The following is a 26190-nucleotide window of genomic DNA, read 5'->3' on the forward strand; positions in this document are numbered from 1 at the left end:
AGAGGTACGTGCCCATGCTCAAACTGCAGATGCACTGTTTTTCTGAAGTTACACATTACACAGATTTGAACAACAGTACTAAGTGAATGCAGAAATGACTATAGCAATAAAACAGAGTTGCTGAATTTTAGAAGGCAGAATATCTGAACCATAAAGAGTAACAGTTCTGGCATTCATATATCAATTTTGAAAGTTGGAAAGGACTAGTCTTGCACAAAGGAGTGTAAGATGGTGAATGTGAAGAATTTTGTTACCAAAAGGGAGATGCAGAATCAAGGCAATGAAGGAAGAAGATCCAGAGGAAATTTGGTATTGAGTGACATTAGTCACTCTCAGGAACCAAGGTCAGTACTATGTATATGATTTATTCATATTTGCATTAATTTATAATTTCCCATATATAGCCCAATCCATTTCTTTTTTGTTGTCGTTGTTGTTGTTGTAGTTTTGGCTGGGCCGGGTTTGAGCCCACCACCTTCAGTACATGGGACCAGCACCCTACTCCCTGAGCCACAGGCGCCACCCAGATCAACCCATTTCTTTACTTTTATACCTTTAGTCCCTTATTGTTGTCTCCACAAAATTCCAAGTAATAACTCATTTGGGGAATTATTATTGCATGCATTATTATACATGCAGTAAGTATATCAAACCAAATTCAAAGTCACTTAACAATTTTCCTAATTTCAAGAACCAGGCTACAACTTACAAACCATAACTTATCACTATAGAGTATAGCTTGTAACTGTAAACTATAACAATATGAAATTAACATCCTAAGGAAACGAATCCTCATTTGGATGATTTCTCCCTTTCAGAATCGTCTCTGAGTTAAGATAAGGCTAGGGCAAGTGGCAGACATGGTTAACTCCTACTTTTCACATTTCATGTTCTGTAAAAACTGAAATACCATTCCCTAAACCTTTATTCGATGATTTTTTTCTTGATTCAAATAGCTCCTAAATATTTCCAAGGGAGAACAAATAGAAAGATTCGTCCTTACTTTATTGATTCCATGGTAGTAAAATGATTCTCCCTCCAATAGTGCCTCACTCTACCTCTGAAAAACAATAATAATTAACACTTGGGTGAAGTTTGTTTATTGATGAGTATAGGTCTTGATATTGATTTTTCCAATTTCAGCTCTCCATTTGAAGCAACTCTCACATGCATTTTATTAAACATTCATTTGTATACACATTCAATTGGTTCATATAGCATACATATCTTTTATAAATGTATCTAGTATTGGAGAAATGCTATCTGATGGAACTTGTGATTTGATTTGAAATAGTAATTCCATCTTTAAAGAATATGAAGTCTCTCTACTGTCCAAACAAGGTTGTGGTGAGATGGAAAGAAATAAAGGGATGCAAAAACTTGTCAGAGTCTCAGTGGAAACTTAATGATATCCCAGCCGGGGTGGGGCCTGTGGCTCAGTGAGTAGGTTGCCGGCCCCTTATACAGAGGGTGGAGGCTTTGAACCTGGCCCCAGCCAAACTGCAACAAAAAATAGCCAGGCGTTGTGGCGGATGCCTGTAGTCCCAGCTACTCAGGAGGCTGAGGCAAGAGAATGGCCTAAGCCCAAGAACCAGAGATTGCTATGAGCTATGACACCACAGCACTATACTGAGGGTGACAGAGTAAGACTGTGTCTCTAAAAAAATTTTAAAAAATAAAAAAGATATCCCAGCCAAAAACATTTCTAGGAAAAAAGAGACAGACAAACAAACAATCCTGAAACAGGTGGCTTGAAAGTGATCATGGAGGGCAAGGCTCGAAATCTACTAGAAAACCTAAAGTCAAGGCTAAAAGACATTTGTATTTAATGTCTTTGTCACTGGGGGAAGAGGTAAAATCTTTCTGAGAAGGGAAAAAATGTGATTTAAGTTTTTCAGAGGAATAATAAAATTACACATGAAAGATAGGAAAAAATGTTATCTGGGGATAAGTAACTCTTATGTTTCAGTATTTTCAAAGAATGGCAGAATTTATATCATAAATACGTTTTTTTTTTCATTCTCAAATTATCTTGATTAGTCAGATTTGGACTTCTGGTTGAGAAAAATAAGGTTTCTTGGAAACAGATTAATCCTAAGGTGAGCCCTAGAGCATTAAATGATGATCACTCTTATTTATACAAAAATATAAATATATTTCAATTTTCCAAGGAGAGAGGAGGTGGGATGTGATGGAAATGTAAGGGAGTTTGAGAGAGTAAAAAGAGCAAGATGTTAAACCAAGTCCTAACAGGAAAACATGAACAGTGACCGTAAATGGCTTGGACACTTGGATACAGCAGACAACTAGGGTACATTTGATACAGTACCCTGATATTTCTCTTTTAACTGAAGTGAAAATTAACACAAAAGAGTCAAAAGACTTCTGAATTCACAAAGCTGGTACTAAAATCAGGTCTCCAAATGCTTCTTCTGGGGTTCTCCATAGAGAACTTAAACATATTAGCAAGAAGAAAACGAGTGATCCCATCTCAGGGTGGGCAAGGGACTTGAAGAGAAATTTCTCTAAAGAAGATTGGTGCACAGCCTACAGATATATGAAAAAATGCTCACCATCCTTAATCATCAGAGAAATGCAAATCAAAACTACTTTGAGATATCATCTAACTCCAGTGAGATTAGCCCATATCACAAAATCCCAAAACCAGAGATGCTGGCGTGGATGTGGAGAAAAGGGAACACTCCTACACTGCTGGTGGGAATGTAAACTAATACATTCCTTTTGGAAAGACATCTGGAGAACACTTAGAGAACTAAAAATAGACCTGCCATTTGACCCTGCAATTCCTTTATTAGGTATATTCCCAGATGACCAAAAATCGCATTACAACAAAGACATTTGTATCAGAATGTTTATTGCAGCCCAATTCATAATTGCCAGGTCATGGAAGAAGCCCAAGTGCCCATCAATTCATGAATGGATCAACAAACTGTGGTATATGTACACCATGGAATACTATGCAGCCATTAAGAAGGATGGAGACATTATGTCCTTCATGTTCACATGGATGGAGCTGGAGAATGTTCTTCTGAGCAAAGTATCACAAGAATGGAGGAAAAAGTATCCAATGTACACACCCCTATTATGAACTAATTTATACCTTTTATATGAAAGCTATAACCAAATAGCCTAAGAATATGGGGAGGGGGGAGGGAGAAGGGAGGGAGGAATGGGTGGAGGGAGGAGGATTGGAGGGATCAATTCTGAGGTTTATCTTACAAGGGTACAAGTGAATCTTTCTAAGAGTAGAATGTGAACATTTTAAAACAATAACTGAGAAAATGACATGAAGGCTGTGTTGACCAGTTTGATGGAAGTATTTCGGATTGCACATGAAAACCCCACACTGTACCCCAGAAGTGCATTAATGTACATAGTTACCATTCAATAAAAAACAAACAAACAAACAAAAAAACAAATGCTTCTTCTATGATCTTTTCTCCTATAAAAGTCCCACTCCAGGCTTAGAAGATAATTTAGAAAAAATTACTAATTTTAAAACAATTCCTAAAAGAAGTAAACTCTGATTATTATTTTAATTCATCGGAATGTCTACGACATTAGTCATTCTGATTCAATGTCTTTTCTTCACTTGCGACCATGTGCTGAAGTTCAAAACACCAAACAAACAAGTGAAATAAATATGATTTAATAATAGAAATTCAGGGAAACTTCACATAGAGTAAATGAAAATACAGTATTTTCTCTTATGAAATATACAACACAAACCATAAAACACAGGTGTATACTCAGAAAAAACAGAAAAAAAAATATACTTGTCAACTATATGACAAGTCCTGAATGAGGCAATTACCTGAGAATCTGCTGCCATAGAAAGAAATGAGGCAATTTCAAATATGCAGATAATACACAAAAAGAAATATTCTTTCCACTAAATATCATCCACAGTGGTAGAATAGTTCATCTAATTGTGGAAACCCATCTGTCATTTTTCAATACATCCTAGAGGGATTTAATTTATTTGCAACATCTATAATTTTGCATGCTATGTAAAGAATTCATTCCTTTCCTTCTGTTTAAAACTACTATAATTTCAACTTAGTAAACATTTGTTCTGTGTCTACAACATACAGGTCACCATGCTAAGTATTTTGGGAAGTATAAAGTTGAGTACTGTATAATCCTGGGTCTAAAATTAAGAAGACTGAACATTAAAAAATGAAGCAGAACATGATCAGCCCCATAAGAGAAATATTACTGCCTATGGAAGATCATAAAAAACAGAAATAATGTCTAGGTAAGTCATCTGAAATGGCTTCATGAAAGCAGAAGCATTTGATGTGTTTGGATAACCAAAGGTAGGCAGGGAGGGCCAGCAGGTGGCAGGAAGAGCATAAAAGATGCACAGACAGGCCTGCCATTCAACTTGGCTCCAGCATTGAGCAAACATATAATAAGCTGGAAACTAAGTAGCAAATAAAAGATTGTGTACAATATAAAGCCTTTAAATACAAAGGCAAAGAACCGGGAATTCATTTGGAAATGAGTGAGCAACTTTTTAAAGCTTTTCTCAAGGGAATGAAATGATCAGAACAGTAATTTCAACCCATTATCTCCCCATGTTCTAGAGAAATGAAAGACTGACCCCAGTATTATCACTTGAGGAGTCAGTGTGGCAGGGTAAGTGAGAAGATATAAGATTCTGAACCAGAGTTCTAATGATGGGAATAGAAAAGAAGGTATCATGTGAGACTTTAAGGTGGAATTTCTGAAGTGAGACAGCTGATTAGATGATAATAGGAATTGTGAGTAATAAATTACTCCAAAACTTAATGATTCAAAATACAGTTCCTGAAGATCAGGAATGCAAGATTAGTTTGCCTCTGGGGTAGATTCTGGCTTGAGCTATCTCATAAGATTGTGAACAGCTATTGGCTAAGGCTGCAGTTATCTGAAGGCTTGAATGAAGCTGAACAAGCCATTCCTGAGATGGCTCACTTATATAGCTGGCAAGTTGGTACTGGCTCTAGGTCCTCTCCACATAATCCTCACCATAGGGTTTTTGAGTGTCCTCACAACTTGGCCGCTAGTTTTCCCTAGAGGGAATGATCAAAGAATCCAATACCAAAACTGCAATGCTTTTTATAAGCTAGCTTCAGAAGTCTCTCTCACACTTCCACGGTAACCTAATTTTCACACAGATCAGCCCTAATTCAAAGGCTGGAAGAGAGTATACAAGGATATGAATATCAGGAAAAGAGGAACATTGGGAGATGTCTTGTGCCTGGCTACCAAAGTGTGGTTTTCTTTTGGTGGAGAAATCTACTTTATGGTCCCAGATCTAAGCATAGTCCATGATTGATGTGAAAAATGAAAGATGGCTTTGAGCTTTTGAGCTTATTGAATTTGTATAATTTTAGCTCTATACGCCATAGAAATAGAGTTGAAGAAGTCTAAGAGGAAAGATTATAAATTCGAATGTGTTTTTTACATATTTTCTTTAAGGAGGAAAATGCAAAAAAGAATGTAAACCCCTCAAATTTCAAAGATCCACCCAGAGGAAATTCAACACATACGCTTTTTATATTCAGTCCCTTCAAGTACACACATTTGAGTCATGAATAAGAGGTGTCATGAACCATTGCTTCATTTTAAATGGAACTTTAGGCTTTTCAGTAGATGCTGCAAGGTTGAAAGTAATTGGAAAATTTTCAGAAGAGCTTCTTAACAAATGTAGTGCTCATGGAGATACAAAGGAGTAAAGCAGAGATGATTTCACTTGCTGTGCTACATAAAAGCTGGTAAATTCCAAAAGAAATCATAATAGACTTAGACTTCAGACAGATGCAATTTTTCTTTGTAATAAAACTCAAATCCCTAAACTCTGATATCATTTTATAATGACAACAAGGAGTGTGACACACAGCCTCAGGACTATCTCTTGCCCTTTATAATCCGTATGGGTGCTATTCTTATATAGTGGACTTCTATCTTCATTGTCTTTTCTCATTACTTATTAAAATTTCACATACCATTCAACAGAGATTTTTAAATGCAATTCTGCGTGTACATGTGAGAGAAAATTTCATAAATTCCTTGTATCCTCACTCCATTCAAAACATTATGCATTTGTGTTGTTGTAGCAAGTATATAACCTGTTCATTAATATATCATTTTTGACAGTTGCAAGATAGTTTTACCTAAACTTTGGGACATCAACAATAAAATGAAACTGCCTTAGCCTAATTTCCTATCACGCTCCTTCTTGGATTCGATGATATAAGTAATTGATTATGCTATAATATTATACATTTCTGTGAAGGGGGTTTCTTTTCTTCCTATTAAGATGAATTGCATCTTTTAGAAACTAACGAGGAAAAGTTATCTAATTTTCTATTTTTTTATATGACCTGAGTAGAAAAATATTTCTTGGAAGATCCATTTTACGGCAGGGTTGTTTTAATTTATTTCTTCCAAGGTTTAGAGCAACATCTGTCCAATCTGTCACTAGCTACCATGGGGAAATTTCAGGTGACACTCATAAATCTTCCAAGTCTAGTGGTGTGGAACCAGGATACAGCCAACTAGTGAAGCATCCAGGGAATTATTAATAATGGAGGTGTACTGAGAGAAAGAGATAAAACTGCTGTTATGAGTTTTAAACATACAGCTTTATTTTCGAATCTCTTCCTTTTCATTGTGTTCTTTTTAGAAAAAAATAAAAACACTGGGCAGTGCCTGTGGCTCAAGGAGTAGGGTGTCGGCCCCATATGCTAGGGGTGGCGGGTTCAAACTCAGCCCCGGCCAAAAACTGCAAAAAAAAAAAAAAGGAACATTTTTAATAAAACTTACTTTGCAATCATAGAATTGAGAAATAAATGCTACTGTCAATATACAAAAGTTATTAGTGATAAGAAACAATTCAAGGTGTATAAAGATTTGCCAGGAGTGATTTGAGAGTTTTCCAATAAGTTCCGTTATATTCCTAGAGACAGAGAAGGAAATGTTTTAGGTAGCAGTCAGTCCCAGTGTGCTTCTTTAGCAGTTAAGTGCACTGTGAATCCCATCCATGGCTTCTGTCCACGATCAGTTTCTTTCTAAAATATGTCTGTGGCTCACAAAGGAGTACGTGGGCCACAACGTGGAGAAAATAACCCAGTGAGTTTTGATTATTGTGGTTAGTGTTGTGACATTTATAAAACCAATGGAATCAATTTTGAAATCATTTTCCTTCATACATAGGAAATGCTCAGGGGGTCATTGGCTTATATGTGGAAATTTAAAATATGGGCTTTGGCTTAGAAGGCAGAACCAAGACTGGAGTCGGAGTAAACTGACCATCTGAGAGGCTGAAAGAGAGAAAAGATGATTTGGCTGACTTTGAGAAGGAGAGATCTAAGACACAAGCAAAACTCTGGAACAAATTTAAAAATTAAAAGATGGGAGAATTGGTTTAAAAAAGGGGGGTGGGGATTGTCAATAGTGATAATCAAACACAGCAGAGAGGATAAATTGAGTAAAATCTAAAAGGTGCCATTAGCATGTGCCAATTAGGAACCACAGGGTAAATTGCAAGAACAGAGCTACCGAAATGAGGAATGAGTGAGTTGAAAAGTTAATAGAAGGTTATCGGTAAAGTTGAGCCATTAGGTGACCAACCCCTAAACTTATGCTTCCCCAAGGGGATATCCACTCAAATGACACTTTGGGTCTCTTTCTTTTTTATTTTTAAGTAGTCCTTTTCCAATCACCCCCATGGAGTATGTCACCTGTTTCTTATTGGGGATCTGGCTGGAAAAGGGGAGGGCTATTAAAGGCCCTGTTTTCTTTTTATTATTATTAATTTTTTATTGTTGGGGTCTCTTTCTCAGTCTCCCTTCCTTTTCAACATCTGTAACTCATTTCTGAGGATAAGTCAACAGATAGAGCAGCCTAAGAAAGCACCTCCTTTCTTTTAAGTGTTTCTTTTACTGAAGCAGCCAACTTACCAAAGCAGGGCCAACTTACCAACCAGAGAAGAACCATGTTTTTGGTCCAGGACATATGAGCAGACATGTGCCTCTGATAAAGGATATATACACTTTGTTTTAGCTTCTTGATATTTCCTAGAAATATAGAAAGGCAATGTCGTAATTAATTCCTGACTAAGGGTTTTGCACAATCTTTATCTTATTTTTTCTTCCCCGCCCTCCTTTTTCTTTATTGTTTGGGATTCACTGGAGGTACAAAGAATTAGGTTACACAGATTGCATTTGTTAGGTATAGTCCTTCTTATCATTGTGTCCCACCCCCAAGAACTGTTCCATACACCACAACCCCTCCCCCACCTCATTCTCCTGCCCTCCACCCTGAATTGATTTGAGTTTTTCTCTTATGAGGGTATGTATTAGATCATCCACTGGCTTCATATTAGAATTGAGTACATTGTATTCTTGCCTCTCCATTCTTATGATACTTTACAAAGAAGAGTGTGTTCCAACTCAATGCTGGTGTGGATGTGGAGAGAAAGGAACACTTTTATACTGCTGGTGGGATTACAAAGTAATACATCCTTTTTGGAAGAAACTATGGAGAATCCTCAAAGAACTCAAATTAGACCTCCCATTTGGTCCTGCAATCCCATTACTAGGCATTACCAAGAAGAAAAAAAAAAATTCTTCTATCCTAAGGACATTTGTACTAGACTGTTTATCGCAACTCAATTTACTGTTGCTAAAATGTGGAAACAATTTTTCTTATAACAAACTGAAACTTTATTGTGTCAGGATTGTTGTGGACATCTTATTGCCAAAGAATGTTCGTAAGTGTAAAGAACTGACAAATATTTCTTCAGGTTTCTAATCCCATGTTCATTGCAATTCCCTCAACAATACCCAAGAGATTTTTTTTTTAATTATCCCCAAACTATCTCTCTCCTTCTTTTTTTAAATCAACATTGTCATTTTTTCCCCTTTATTGCTCCTAGGGGTTTTTTGTCTGTTTGTTTGTTTTGTTTTGTTTTTAGAGACAGACTCTCACTTTATCACCCTCCGTAGAGGGTCATAGCAGAGTCACACCGCTCACAGCAACCTCCAGCTCCTGGGCTTAGGCGATTCTCTTGCCTCAGCCTCCCGAGTAGCTGGGACTACAGGCGCCTGCCACAACGCCCGGCTATTTTTTTGTTGCAGTTTGGCCGGGGCCGGGTTTGAACCCACCACCCTCGGTATATGGGGCCGGCACCCTACTCACTGAGCCACAGGCATCACCCTACTCTTCGTGTTTTTCTTTATTACCTTCCTGGAATTCTCCTTTTTTTTTCTTGATCTTTATCTTGTATTTGAGCCATTGATGTCTGTATCTCCTCCAAATTTCTTAGGAAAAAAAATCTAGGTTTTGTGGAAAATGAAGCTTTTACAATTTTATGTGAGGAACTCTTTAAGAAAAAGCATATAGTACTATCATAACCTGTCAGAGGTTTGGCAAAGGCCTGTGCAAATGAAGGATTCCGAAAACTGGACTTAATTAGCATCATGGTAAATCTGCCCAGCACTGTTAATTCATCCCAGACCTGATCCTCTTTTCCACTGAGTTTCATTACACATTCATTGAGGGAAATGAGTAACAGGCCTTATGCTATATTTATTTAGCACCCCATTTTTACTTACTATGAAGCAATAGGTTGTGTAAAGCAGCAGCAGTGGATTTGGCAGGGACGCTCAAAGACTTAATTCCTAACAATGTAAACCTGTCTATGAATGAAATTGGAGCCTGATGGAATTCTGAACTGGGCAGGAAAGGCAACCTTCACTTTTGGTAATGCAACTTCACTTTGAAAGAGAGAGCTGAAGAAAAACAGGCATAGATGGAGAGAACTGACATACAAGAAAACAATGTATTTTTTATGAAGAAAAAGAAATTTTGGAGGCTGTCGATGATAATGAGTTGATATATCTATCAACTTTATATGTGTGTATATATATATGTAGTTAGTTGATATTACAAACATGTATTCCTATTACTAGAGAAATAATCTGAATGAATATACTTTAGCCTTTAAAATGAAATAGATCTTAATGCAAGTCCTGGCCCTGACAGTTACTAGCTATGAGATTCTAACTGCTGCACTCCTTATCAAGTCTAAATGGAGAAAATAATTAATGTTCAGCCTGCTATAAGGATTTGTCAAGTGTGTGTGTATGTAAATGATACCAAAATGAATCACAACCATCAATTTATTAGTAGTATTAAGCAATCAATATATGTGTGCATATATATACATATACATATACATATATATATACATTTATGATAGGTATATCACACACAAATATAATTGATACCATAGGCATTAAATAAGAATTAGAGATTAGGAGTTTACAAATATCCATATTTAAGGCAGAACAATAAATACGCCATTTAGATTACTTTCAGTGTAATCTATTTGTGAATATTTTTTCATTAAAGATTTTGCTTTTATTATAATTGTAGTAATAATTTTGTGGATTAACACGTGTCTTTCACTTTTTGCATTACACAGTTTGAACCAGGCAGCCAGATCTCATCACCTGCCCCCTTACCAAAGTTGTATGCTAGCAAATGTAATGTAAATTGATATCCTATTGAACATTTGATTTAGGGAACAAAATTCATCAGAGTTCCAATTGCTTTTCGATTCTCATAAGCATTACTCTATTTAAAGTTCTGAACTGTCTTGAGTTCTGAGTTACAAGCAGAATCTGAGTTGGGCTATTTGAAACATAAACAAATAATTTATTGAGATTCTGTATAGAGCTCACAGAACTGATAGCACCAGTATTTAGAAAGAAACAGAAATCTAGGTAACTCTTAAGTTATCAGGTGGAAAAGTCTCTATTACTAATACTCTAGTTTAGTGTTTTTCACTCTGTAGGTCAGGGCTTATAGTGATATGTGAAGTCAATTTCTGAGTCCTGATCAACATTTTAAAATGGAATAACATGGTATAGAACAAAATAAAAAAATAAGAACAGTACATGCATGCGTAGTCCTAAAGAATATTATCTCCACATCTACAATCATTCACTTAAGAACTAACGTGTTAAAAGAGCATCCAATTGAACAAACCTCAGTCATAGTCTTACTCTGTCACATATTTTACAATTTATGTCATTCTACTAAAATAAAAAATTGAAAAACTGTATAGACAATATTGTTTTTCTTTCAATTGAGTTACATTTTACACAAAACAAAATGGAAAGACTTTAATTACACAGTTAATTTTTTTTATTAAATGATAGCTATGTACATTAATGCAATCATGGGGTACAGTGTGCTGGTTTTATATACAATTTGAAGTATTTTCATCAAACTGGTTAACATAGCTTTCATAGCATTTTCTTAGTTATTGTGTTAAGACACTTATATTCTACATTTAGTAAGTTTCACATGTACCCTTGTAAGATGCACCATAGGTGTGGTCCCACAAATTCCACTTCTTCCACCTCCTCCCCCCTCCCCTCCCCTCCCTCTCCCTTTTCCCCTTCTTCTTGGGCTATAATTGGGTTATAGCTTTCCTATGAAACCTATAAATTGGTTTCACAGTAGGGCTGAGTACAGTTCAATAAGTTTGAAAAATACTACATATATATGTCCATTTAAACACACCCCAATTACTATAAAGAACATTTCTATATTTATAAAATGTTTCCCTGTGCTTCTATCTAGACAGTCTCCCAAATCATGCAGATAGGACCGTTATTTTGGTTTGTCACATGCCTAAGATTTTCCCCTTCTAGTACTTCATATGAATGGAAGCATTAAAACTTAAATGTTTTCAATTCTACTTTCTTTCACTTAAGATATTTTTGGAGATTTTTCCACATTGATTAGAATATTAGAGTTTCATCTGTTTTACTTCTTTTTTAGTAGTGAATTAAATACTGCACACTAAACATTTATAATGTTGATAGAAATCTAGATTGTTTCCAGGTTTTGACTACTATGAATAAAGCTGTGATAAATATTCTTATAAACATCTTCTAGAGGACATACATTCTATTTTTGTTTAAATACCTAAAAATAGAATTACTAAGTCATAGGATAAGGTACATAGTAGTTTTATTTAAAAATCTCCCATACTGTTTTCCCAAAGTGCTTGCTCATTTTATATTCTCTGGCAATGTATTTGTCAGTCTTTTTGAATATAGCAAAAAAAAAAAAAAAATGAAGTAGTAAATCTTTTTAGTTTTAATTGGAATTTTCTTAATGACTATTGATCTTTGAGACTTTTCTATATATCTACTAAATAGTTTCTAAATATCTACTTCTATATCTTATTTAGATAAATGTTAATTAAAAACCATTGCCATTTCAGATATTTGTTTTTCTTGTCATAGGAGTTCTTTATAGATTATGCTTAAAAGTGCTTTTTTACCTTGCAAAATATAATATTTTCTTCAAATTTTTGGGTTGCTTTTAATTTCCTTAACAGTGTTTCTTAAAACTCTTTATTTTTTTTTATGAAATGATTTTTCCCCTAGTATGATCAGTGGCTTCTCTATCCTAAGAACTTTTAGCAAATCTCAAGGTCATGACTGTATTCTCCTCCATTTTTCCAAGAAGATTTATGGTTATAGCTTTTATATTTAGGCCTGTGATCCAACAAAGATGTGTTTCTATATAATGAAAGATAGCAGTCTGGGTTCATTTATTTTTAATATGGGCATCCAATTGCTTTAAAACTATTTGTCAAAAACATTATCTTTTCACCCTTGAATTGTCTTATAACATTTGTCAAAACTGAATTGATGATAATTATAAAAATTTGTTTCTAGACTTTCTGTTACATTGACTTACTTGTTTAATCTTTTTTATCTATTTCAAATTTGAACTCATTGTTTTCCACCAACAAAAGCAAGAAATCAACATTTTTTCCTTACAATTGCAATTCATTAGAAAAGTCCAGCCATCTCCAATTTTCTTGTTGGATAAAGAAACTCTTTGAAGACAAGGACTTGTGCCTTGTTTAGTTTTATATCCTTACTATCTAGTTTAGTGCCTGGCATGGTAAATGCTTAACAAATGTTTGATCATCATGATATAATTTAGCACACTATTAGATCCTTCAAAGAACGCAATATTACTTTATCACAACATTAGTACAATTTATAACAGATATATTTTCCTTCATTCTAAGTCAAAGGCTCTATAATCACGACCCACAGGAACTATATTAAAGGGCCACAGCTTTATAAAGGTTGAGAACCACTGATCTATAGAAAGCCTGTAGCAGCTACATCTTTTAGGAATGAAGTTGGCCACTCTACAGTAAGTAGCTTTGGGAAGAGGTGTAGAGTGTGAGCATAGTGAAGTCAGCCATCCCTCCTCTTGTTGCCCTTGGCAACAAGATTGGGCAGCCAAACTTGAGAAAAACATTAAGCCCTATAATTTCAAAATCAGAAATGTTCTATGTTAAGTTTTAATGGACATTTAAAGGTCAATTCTTTCCTCTGATTTAAGGGAAATTTTCCTGCCAGATGTGGGGAGGTGAACCACAATGTCTTTATTACGCTAGCTTTGCAGTAAGTTGTGAAATGAAATCCTCCATGTTTATTCTTCTCATTCAAGATTGGCTAGATATTCTGTTTTGTTTGCATTTCCATATATTTTTAATGAGCTTGCTAATTATTTCCCCCCCTCAAGTAGTTTGATGATGATTTTATTAGAATTGACTCCATAGGTTCATTTGGTGCAAATGGTCTTCTTAACAATATTGACTGATTCTTCTGATCCATTGATATAGTATACCCACCCCTTATTCTATGATACTGATTTGATTTAGAACAAATATTTGTTTTGACACATGCTCCTTTGGTGTTTAATTAAACTGTGCATTTAGTATACTTCTACTTATGAGTAAGGTTTTGTGTCTGGAATTCTTCTATAAGAACTGTTGGAGATGGATGAATTTCCTTTATTATTTATATATGTCCATTCTAACTTCTAAGATCTCAGATGTTCTCCCAAGTTAGCCACTCTTTATTAGCTAAGTCAGTTCCTCTTCTTTTATTGTCTTTGATTCTCATACTGTTTCTATTAAGAAAGTATTTGAAGTATAAATTTAAAATAAATAAATAAATTTCAAATCACTTTGGTTCTACTTTGTCATCCTAAATAAGCTTGATTCGCCCAGACAAAGTAACTAAACACAGGTATTGTTGTCACTCAAATCTTTGATATTGCAATAACTTAATCATTTCTCTGCTTCAATACCAAATGAAATCACATTGTCTTTATTATGAGAACTCTGTTTCCTCTGTTTGTGTATGTGTGTTTTATTAATAAAATCTACCCTCCATATAGGTAAAAACACAATCTGGGTGTATAGACACTAAAGCCTTGATACATGTTTACCTAATTACCAGGGTCAAGTTGAGTTCACACTGTGAGATCTTAGACTTGAGTGCATGGAAAAGCCACTTAATCCAAGAGATTGGGCCAGTCATATTTTTTTTTTCCTGAGATTGGAATTAGTTCAAAATGACATTAAAAGAAACTTGACTTAGGGCTTCTGAAACATAATTATTTACTTATGTCTGGCACAAAACACACATACTGTTGGCCTCTATCCCTCAAAATTCTTTCTACTATTAGAAGTCAAAAAATTTCAGCATGTATATCTAGTTGAGAAAATAACACATGTTTCTCTCTCCTCTTCTCTTTTTCTTCCTCTCTCCTCCTCCTTCCCTCCCTCCCTCCTTTTCCCCATGCACCAATAAAATGCTTGTAAAGTTTCAATACTTAGAAAGCTCATCTCTCTTTGATATATATCTGAATTAGAACTAAAGGGCTTTCTTTTTTTGTCATTTAATTTTTGTGTCAGTATAATCTTCCTGGTTAAAAGCCAGGCTGATGTGGGTCAAGGTAGGTTCAAATTGAAACTCCCATTGTCCAATTTTAGTGAGGTTTGTCCTGCCCCAGCCCAGTTAAAAACTTACTACAATCTAAGCTTCCATAAGACACCAGTGTTAAAACCCCACATGACTTATAAAAACACAGAAACCTAATGCTTCCTGCCTAGACCACACCAGAAGTATGAGTCATTTCATTATTAATATCAGCTCAAGGTTTCCACCCAGCAACCCAAGATATTGGTATACTAGGTTGCTAATAAATAGCCCTCTTATTCCATGAACATAAATTAGAAAGTAGTTCAGTGATATGCAAAGAAATAAAATGAAAGAAAAAAAAAGTCAAAGTAGTAGTTTCACTACCAATAAGGCTGAAAGACCCAACTCCCAATATCAGAAAAATATAAAAAGTATTAAAAACTCTACAAAAAGATATATGTGAATTGAATAAAGCTACCAAACATTATTTAAAGCACTAAGTGGGGATGTCAGCTATTCTTCAGTCTTTTCAAAGCACTTACAAATATAATTATGTTTCATTTTCTATGTAACTTAAGAAGCTTGTTCTAAAATTATTTGATAAAGCAAGTGACCAAGTATAACTAAAGCAATTTGGGGTGAAAAAAGCAATGACAGAGGTTTGAAATTTCAGTTATCACAGTATATTTCAAATATTTATTGAGGTTAAGAAAGTGCAGTTCTGGAAAAGGAATGGGAAAACAGATGAACAAAAAATACAGAGCACAGAAAGGTACAGAAATGGCACGGTGCCTGTGGCTCAAGTGGCTAAGGTACCAGCCACATAAACCTAAGGTGGTGGGTTCGAATCCAGCTGGGGCCCGCCAAAACAACAATGACAGCTGCAACCAAAAAAAAAAAAATAGCCAGGTGTTGTGGCAGGTGCCTGTGGTCCCAGCTACTTGGGAGGCTGAGGCAAGAGACTTGCTTGAGCCCAGGAGTTAGAGATTGCTGTGAGCTGTGATGCCATGGCACTCTACCCAGAGGGATAGCTTGAGGCTCTGTCTCCAAAAAAAGAAAAAAGAAAGAAGGAAGATACACAGAAATAAATGAAATCTGTACATGTGACAGAAATAGCATTATTCATCAGTGGAAAATACATGGATTATTTATCTTTGTAAAATTAATTATCCAAATAAAAAATAAAATTAGAATCTTTACATCTTACTCATAAAGCAGTTATGGATGGATTACAACATAAACGTTTAAAAAATTAAAAGTAATACTGGACATATATTCGAGACTTTAGGGGAAAACTTCTTAATCAAAAAGTCTTTCTTGCATGCAGAAGCCTTTCTATGCATTTTGATGAATAATTAATTGTTTGAGCTTTTTGGAAGGTATAAGCTTTTAGGTCACCTTCAAGTATGAAGCTAAAACTTTTAATTTTCTGTTACAACTTTTGGCATCTCAATTACACAGTATCTGAGGAGAAATTTGTAATGTCCATGACTGAGTTTTGTAAAATATTCATGATACTTTGATGATACTCTGGTGAATTACACTTTTATTCTCTAAAATTGAATCTTGGCTCATCTTAAAGAAAGCAACGTTTTGCAAGTAAAGGGTAATTATGGAATTCCACTTTTTAAAATCATTGAACAAAATACAATGGAGTTTGGAAAGTACTGGTAGTGACATGTCCATAAAGAAGGCACTGTATAGCACTAAAAACCCTATGACTAACAGATCTCATTTAATACTTTGGACCACTATTGTCTCCTATTTTTCTGGCCCAACATTTTTCAAGGTAGTGCCTTTGACAATTACGCATTCATTTTGTCATCTCTTAATTTTAAAATTATTGAAACCTACAATAGATCTGTTCCCATGATCAATAATATAATGTAAGAACAAATATGCCTTGGTCTATGTTTATGAGGAATTCAGAGTTTAAAGTGAAGAGGCAGTTATTTGGCCTGACAAATTACAAAGTATCATAGAAAGTACTATGGAAAACTTTTATGGAGAACACTATGGCTGCTTATCCAACAGATATCTCTCTTTATCTTTTCTTTGTGAACAAACTCTAATTCTGACCAGGTACTGGGTAGAGATGCCTTGATGTCAGGTAAGGACCAAATTCACTACACAAGGATGACATGCATATTAGATTATTAGTGCAGCTGTAACAAATCACTACCAACTTAGTGGCTTAAAATGATAAAAATTTATTAGTTTAGCATTCTAGAGGTCAGAAGAGTGTCACAGTAAACTGAAATTGAACTGTTAGCAAGGCTGCTAGTGGAGAATTTGTTTTCTTGCCTTTTCCAGATTATAGAGGTTGTATGCAGTCTTTGGTTTATGGTGTGATTCATTTTAAAGTCACCAGCACTGGGCTGAGTCCTTCTCATGCTGCCATGCCTTGGACTGTCATGTTTATGTGCCTCCTCTTGCATCTGTAAGGACCTTTATGATTACATCAGGCACACCAGGATAATCTTTCCAACTCAAGGTCAGTTGATGAGTAATCTTAATTCCTTTATACCATATACTTTAACATATTCACAGGCTCCTATAAGTAGAACAGGAACAACTTGGAGATGGGTACAGTTCTACCTGTTAGAACATGTGACCCACTTATATTCAATAAAATATTGAATAAAATTTACAGGGGTATTCAAAGAAAAGAAAGTTCTGATGAAATGTGATATGGGACATTGTAGCAGCAATTAGGCAACCATAATGTAATAATCCATGTGATAAGTACCTATGAGTATGCTGGAGCACAAGGATGGAATATAAAAGCTGACATGGTTGAGCAGGTGAATAAAGCTGTTTATTCCTTGCTTTGTGTGGAAAAAACCTTCCATTTGTTAAGTCAATGTTATATTTCCCATATTGTTATTACAGCCAAAATCATCTTGATGGCTGAAGTTTTATATGGAAGAAGACAGTTGAGTTTTATGTAGAAATATAACTGGAAGATTTTTTTAGGCAGAAAAACAAAGTCAAGAAATTTTAGAAAAAGATAGCAACAAGTTGATATTTGAAAAGTCATTTTTGTTTTTTTTTTTTTTTTTTTTTTTAGGAAAACTTGAGCATTTCTGCGTGCAATGGTTGGAGATAATACCAAAGGAAGTGATAGAGGCAGGACTGTGTGTGTGAAGCTCAGCTCAGACTTTTCTGTAGGGAAGGAAAACAGTTGAAATACAGAGTTATGTGCTATAATTAAATTTTAGTTAAAATTAAGCCTCCATAGTTCAAAAAAATGAAAAACAACATTTAAAGGGTAGTAGTAAACCACTTCAAAATGTAGCAATTATGATGGAGAAGATATTAACAACCTTAATATTTAACGAATTCTTACAAATCTATGACAAAATCACTGATGTCTCAAATTAAAAATGGGTAAACTACATGAAGAGACAAGTCACAAAAATACAAATATTAATAATCACATTAAAATATAAAATTCATTAACTATTGATAATTACAAATGAAAACACTTCATTTTTAATATTACATTTTTAATTGACTCATACTAATACTACGTATTTATGGGATATGCAGTGATGTTGTGATATATATGGTTATAGTGATCAGGTTAAGGTAATTAGCGAATACATCATTTCATATGTATGATTTCGTTGTGTTAGGACCATTCAATATCCTTCTTCTGGCTATTTGAAACTACTTAGAACATTATAGTTAACTATAGTCATTCTACAGTGTTGTAGAACATTATAAATTATTCTTCCTATCTAGCTGTTAGCTTTTATCCTTTGGCAAATCTCTCCCTCTTTTCCCTTACCCCTACCCTTCCCATCTTCTAGTATTCTCTGTTGTACTTTTTACTTCCATGAGATCATATTTTTTTAGATTCCATATATGAATGAGAACATGCAGTGTTTAACTTTCAGTTCCTGGCTTATTTCTTTTAACATAATATCCTCCAATTCTATCCATGTTGCTATGAATGATAGGATTTCTTCTTATAGTATTATTCTTTGGCTTTTAATGCTGGTCTCATAAATGAGTTTGGAAGTATGCCCTCCTCTTCAATATTTTTTGAGAGTTTGAGCGGGATTGGTATTTGTTCATACTGTTCATACTTAATTGTTTGATAATATTCAGGCATGAAGCCAGCTGGTCCTGGGATTTCCTTTAATAGGAGACCATTTGTCACTGATTCAATCTTCTTAGTCCTTATTATTTGGTTCAGATTTTTTGCATTTTCATTATTTAGCCTTGATAGGTTATATTTTTCTAGGAATTCACTCATTTCTTCTAGATTATTTGGTTTGTTCATATATAATTATTCATCATAACTTCTCAATGTCATTTGTACTTCCATATTAACAACTGAATGTATTTCTTTCATTTTTTTGGACATCTTTTCTTTCCTTTCTGATTTTATTTTTGAGTCTTCTCTCCTTTTTCTTAGTCTAGCTAAGAGTTTGGCATTTTTTTTTAACTTTTAAAAAAACTATTAGTTTCATTGAACTTTTCTATTGTATTTCTAGTCTGAGAAGATATTTGATAGCATTTCAATCTTCTTAAATTTGTTAGGAATTGGGCCTAAAATATATCAATACTGTAGAATGCTCTGTGTGCACTTGAGAAGAATGTGCATTCTGTTGCTATTGATTGGAATAGTCTATATATGTCTATTGGATCCATTTGGTCTAAAGTATCCAACATCATTCATAATCAGGGAAATGAAAAATAAAACCACACTGATATATCACCCCATAGCTGTTAGAATGGATACTATAAAAAAGATGAAATATAACAAGTGATGTTAAAGATGTGGATAAAATAGAACCCTTGTACATGGTTGGTAGGAATGTAAATGAGTAAAGAGATTTTGGAAAACTGCGTGAGGCTTTCTCAAAACACTAAATATAGAATTACCATATAATCCAGCAATCTCACTCTTAGTGTATATCCAAAGGCACTGAGATCAGTATGTTTAAGGCACATGTGCACTCCCATGTTCAATGAAGCATTATTCTAATAGTTAAGATTTGGAAAAAGCCAAATCACCCATTATCAGAAGAATGCATTATAAAAATATGTATATAAATATATATACACACACAGAGATATATATGTATATATATGCGCACACAGATATATACATATACACACATATGTGTATATATATCATTATATATTAAAATATATAATTCTTACATATTATATTAGTACATATAATATGCATATATGTATATATTTGTAGTAGTAGTAGTAGTATTCAACCTTAACAACAGAAATATTTGGCTAAGTTTGGTGGCTCATGCCTATGTGGAAGGATGAGGCCAGAGGAGCACTTGAGCCTAGGAGTTTGAGACCAGCCTGACCAACATAGTGAGACCTTGTCTCTACAAAAATAATTACAAAATGTAGCTAGGCATGGTGGTGCATGACTTTAACCTAACTACCAGAAGGAAGACACAGGAAGATCATTTCAGTCCAGGAGTTTGAGTTTTCAGTGAGCTGTGGTGATAACCTGCACTCTAGCTCAGGCAATAGAGCAAGACATTGTCTCAAAAGAACAAAAACAAAACCCAATATTTTTCATTTGAAACAACATGGATACATTTAGAGGACATTATGCTAAGTGAAGTAATTTAGGCACAGAAAGACAAATTTCACATGATCTCACTTATATGTGGAATGTAAATGAAATTTATAAAAGTTGATTATAGAATTGTGGTTACCAGATGCTAGGATAAGGTTAGGGTTTGGGAAACAGAAAACATTGGTCAAAGAGCACAAGATTTCAATTTTACAGGAAGAATAAGTTCTGGTGACTTATTGCGCATCAAGCTTTATTTAATATATTGCATACTATTTCAAAATTGCTAAAAGAGATTTTAAATATGTTTACCATAATGAAATAATAAGTACATGAGGTGCTTGATGTTAATTGTCCTTATTTGCTCATTCCACATGCCATAAAAGCATATAATTATTAATAAAATTATCAATAAAAGTATTTTTTGTTGTTGAAGAGTCATTGAGGGTACAAGAAACCAGGTTACACTGATTGCATTTGTTAGGTAAAGTCCCTCTTATAATTGTGTCTTGCCCCCAAAAGGTGTGGCACACACTGAGATCCCCATCCCCTCCCTCCTTCCCTCTCTCTGCTCTTCCTTTCCCCCACCTCCCTCCTTTCAATAAAAGTAATTTTTAAAAACTTCAAAATATTGGAAGGGGGCTAAATTGTTGTGGATAAGGTTAGATGAGGCAAATGGCACTGCTATATTTCTTTCTTTCTTTTTTTCAGAGACAGAGTCTCACTTTGTTGCCCTCAGTAGAATGCCATGGTGTCACAGCTCACAGCAACCTCCAGATCTTGGGCTTAGGTTATTCTCTTGCCTCAGCCTCCTGAGTAGCTGGGACTACAGGCGCTTGGCACAACACCCAGCTTTTTTTTGGTTGCAATTTGGCCAGGGCTGGGTTTGAACCCGCCACCCTCGGTATATGGGGTGGGTGCCCTATTCCCTGAGCCACAGGCACTGCCTGGCACTGCTATATTTCTAATGAAACCTTAGAGAATATCCTGATCACTGTAAAGCCGAGGTTATAGTTTCTCTCTGCCAACAATAAAATGCATATAATAAGAATTCATATTCATAAAGAGAAAGAAGGGAAAATGTATTTTCACTATGCTGTTTCAAAAGGCAGAAAAATAATTTGATCAGATGACTGATTCTCATCTGTCATGAAAAGCTTTCTTATGAAGAAAAAAAGAATCTCACTATGTTTCTAATAGTAAAATGCCCTAGTCTCATTTCTTGCCTAATGAATTATTTACACACTCCAATGAAGGTCATTTATACTCAATCTGCACTTACACAATACTCCAGAAGGTGGTACACACATTTATAAGAGAATCTCTTGTGTATTCAATGTATTCTCTTACTTTACTCTGTGAAAATGTTGGTTTTATCCATTTTAGAGATAAATGAAGATGAATGTTATGATACAGCAGCTATTTTGTGATCCCAGAGCAATGTGTGAAGTCAGTGTTTATAAGCTCTTGTTATTTGACCAGTACAAATAGACAAAATAGAGAAAGAAACACTGTAACCCTAAAAGCATGGCCCAGTCCCTTATTCTGTATACCGTGATCCTGTTGCCATTTGTTGACTCTCCCTCCACCTTCCTCCTCCCTGACCCAGCTGCTCTGGGTACTAGCACTCCATGACCTAGGGCATGGTCAGGAGAAATTAGAGGAAGTTGCATCTTTAAAGATAGTGCTTTTAATATCTTGGGAAATGTTTTAACTGACAAATGGGTTGCTAGTTTTTTTCATTCGAAGTGCATTTACCTACTTAGCTCATTCGTATAACAGTAGCATATATTCCTTCTTGGAAGAGCTCTGTGATGGGTTTTCTGATTTTAGAGCAACACATCATTTGAAGTTATCAATTTGACATAGTCACTGAAATATAATGAATCTCTATGTAAAGATGCAATGGTGAAATTAACAGAGGAAGGGGGCAGCAGCATGACTACTTGGCTGGATTAACATTATAGCAATAAGTTCTAGTTCCTTATAATTTGCTAAAACACAGGACCTCTTTAGAGGTAAAACTGGGAACATTTTAAAGTGGTTACAAATGCCAGCTATCTCTTGAGAATTTCACTTTAGAAATGAAATTTAATTGTCAAAAAAAAAAACAATTAAACTATTAATCCTGTGGCTTTGTATCAGTATTTTCTGAATGATAATAATACAAGTTTTGAGATTGTGAATCACAAAAAGTCTTTAATTGCTAAATTTAGACATCCAATCCTAAAGTAAGCGAACAATTGATGATACTTCAATTTCAATAGAAAGGGCATCAGATACTATTTGAGAAGAATTATGCAGAATTTGGGAAGTACAGAATCATTTATTCTCTAATTCAACTGTGAATAAACTTTGTACCTATGTGTCAATATCCACCATAGTTTGTACTTGTATTATCTCTACCAAAAGCAGTGAATTTTCTCATTCACTCCCAACTCTATAAAAATAGTTTCCCCCAAAAAATCTATTTCTGAAGTTTCATCTGTATGGGATTTTATTCACAATAGCCTCCCAACTTTTTTTTTTTTAATCAGAAAACTACTGCATGAGTAAAGGAAAATTGTTTTCCTGCATTACTTGCATCCGAGGCTATGCCATATAAAAAGATTGGAAGATCTTCTAGTAGAAAAGATTTAAGTCAATCATTTAGATGTTCAATAATCTCTTTAAAGTGGAGCTGTTTATTTTGTATTATTACAGTAGATTTCACCCTGACACATAAAAGTTTACTTGCAATTTTGGAATCAAAATACTTTTGGTAGTAGTAAATTCAAAAAAGTCATTTGGACTGAAGGACTGATGATGATATATAATGCAGTAGGCCATCACACCTTCTGTTGTGACTACTTTATCTTCTTCATGTGGCATCATGTGAATTTCTCTTACTCAAAAATATGTTATTTTGTCACTGACTTTGGTCCTAGTTGAGAAATTAATGCACAGTTGTTAGTAAATAATTGTTTCTATCTAACATTCCATGCTTTTCTGTACTGAATGAACAATTGCTTATTGCCCAAAAGGATCCAAAGGGGCTTATTCCTTATTTGATAAGTATCCACTGCTCATCAAATTGATTACAATATTTAGCCTGGCCAAGGAAACCCTGATCTCCCTATGACTCTGACAGGCACAAACCTCTAGTGCATTTGCTGATTGGCTCATTGGAGGGAACTGGGTTACAGCCCCATGGGGATACCAGTGACTGGGTGCAAGGTGGGGAAGGAGACATCAACCTCCCTGCAACTAATTCATTTGCTGGGTGGGCCTTTCTGACTCCTCAGAGCACTGGAGTGAGCCACTCCTGAGCTGCCGTCTAGTTTCTGGATACCTATTGAATTCTCCCACTTGAGACTTGGTGCTGACTGGCACAATTGGTTTGGAACTCTTGACCTGGGCCAATCACCTGAGGACCCTCTAAGCTGAGACTTCAACTCAGAGTCACTGATTTACTGGGATTGGACAAAGACTAGCTGAATACAAGACAGAGTTACCAAGCCCCACCACACCAAGCAGGTCCCCAGAGTCACAGGCTGTAGTGCTGTGTGGTTCCTTTGCAAAGCTATAGGGGAAAATCTGCAGTCACCAGTCCCAGCTCTCTGGCAAAAAGCTGTTTCATTACTACTCCAGGAGCCCTCAATCCAATTTCACCTTACCTGCTCATCTAGCCAAATGGTGAAAAATAATCATGGGGAGGAATCAGTGGAAAAATTCTGGCAGCATGAATAATCACAGTAGATCAACTCCCCCAAGTAATGACAGGGTGGACATACCAGAATATCCTATTCATAAAAAATGGCTGACATGTCAGAAATTGAGTTTAGAATTTGGACAGCAAATAAGGTTAACAGAATAGGAGTGAAGCTGGAACCACAAATTCTAGAAATAATTCAAAAGTTGTTCAAAAAGTCAATAATTCAAAGACAAAATCACCAAAGATTTTGACACATTGATAAGAGAATTTGCAGCCCTACAAGATCTGAGAAATACAGTAGAATCCCTCAGTAACAGAATGGAGCAGGCAGAAGAAAGGATTTCTGACATTGAAGACAATGCTCTTGAAAGATACCAAATGCTCAAAGAGGAAGAGAAGTGGAGAGCAAAAATGGATCATTCTCTTAAAAAGCTGTGGGACAATTCCAAGAAAACAAACATTTGCCTTACAGGAATCACTGAAACTGATGAGGTTGTTTCAAAAGGTCCAGATGCTCTACTCCAAGAGATAATTGAGGAGAACTTCCCAAATATGCAAAGAGATTCTAAAATTCAGATAGCAGACAGTTTCAGAACCCCAGCACAACTCAACCCAAACAAAGCATCTCCCAGACACATTGTAATTAACTTCACCAAAGTTAACATGAAGGAGAAAATTCTGCAAGCAGCCAGATATACAAAAATCATAACCTACAAGGGGAAGAATATTAGAATGACTGCAGATCTCTCTGCAGATACTTTTCAAGCCAGAAGAGGGTGATCATCAAACTTTAACCTTCAAAAGCAAAACAATTTTCAACCCAGGATCCTGTATCCAGCTAAACTGAGTTTCATTTATGATGGAGAAATCAAATACTTTAATAACATTCACATGTTGAAGAAATTTGCCATAACTACACCAGCTCCCCAGGATATTCTCAGACCCATTCTCCACAATGAACAGCACAATAATCTACCACCAAAGTAAACTCACTCAGAAACTTTTGACCAAATCTCAACTTCCACAGTGCTGAAAGGATTAAAAATGGCCACTGGACTTTCAAAAAACCAACACCCCAAATACTTCCAGGCTTATCAATGGGCTCAATTAATGCGAATGGCTTAAATTGTCCTCTAAAGAGGCACAGGTTGGCTAACTGAATACAAAAACTCAGGCCATATATTTTCTACATACAAGAATCTTATCTTACCTTAAAGGATAAATATAGACTCAAGGTGAAGGGATGGTCATCTATAATTCAGGCAAATGGAAATCAGAAAAAAGTAAGTGTTGCAATTTTATTCGCAGATACAATAGGCTTTAAACCAACAAAAGGAAAGACAGATAAGGATGGTCACTTTATATTTGTTAAGGGAAATGCTCAACATGATGAAATTTCAATTATTAACATTTATTCACCCAACCAGAATGCTCCTCAATTTATAAAAGACACTCTCACAAAAATGAGCAACTTGATTTCCTCCAGCACTATAATAGAGATTTTAACACCCCTTTGCCATTGTTGGATAGATCCTCCAATAAAAAACTAAGCAAAGGAGTTTTAGACTTAAAATTAACCATTCAACAATTGGATTTAACAGACACCTACAGAACATTTCATCCTAACAAAACTGAATACACGTTCTTCTCATCAGCACATGGAACATCTTCCCAAATTGATCACATCTTAGGTCTAACCTCAGCTTATTTAAAAGAATATAAATTATTCCTTGTATCTTCTCAGACCATGCTGGAATAAAAGTTGAACTCAGTAACAACAGGAATCTACATACTCACACAAAGACATGGAAACTAAATTACCTCATGCTTGAATGATAGCTGGCTCACAGACAAGATTAAGAATGAAATTACCAAATTTTTGGAACAAAACAATAATGAAGATACTAATTATCAGAACCTGTGGGATAATGCAAAGGCAGTCCTAAGAGGGAAATTTATAGCATTGCAAGCCTTCCTTAAGAGAACACAAAGAGAAGAAGTCAACAACTTAATGGGACATCTCAAGCAACTGGAAAAGGAAGAACATTCAAACCCCAAATCCAGAAGCTGAAAATAAATAACCAAAATTAGAGTAGAATTAAATG

General features: G+C 35.1%; 1 pseudogene; it reads left to right on the top strand.

The window, feature by feature from the left end:
- Positions 1-228: 228 nt before the first annotated feature.
- Positions 229-26190, top strand: part of LOC100963315 — a 33711-nt pseudogene continuing 7749 nt past the window's right edge.

The sequence above is a fragment of the Otolemur garnettii genome, unplaced genomic scaffold, assembly GCF_000181295.1.
Source record: "Otolemur garnettii isolate 467f Iridium unplaced genomic scaffold, OtoGar3 scaffold00072, whole genome shotgun sequence".
NCBI lineage: Eukaryota > Metazoa > Chordata > Mammalia > Primates > Galagidae > Otolemur > Otolemur garnettii.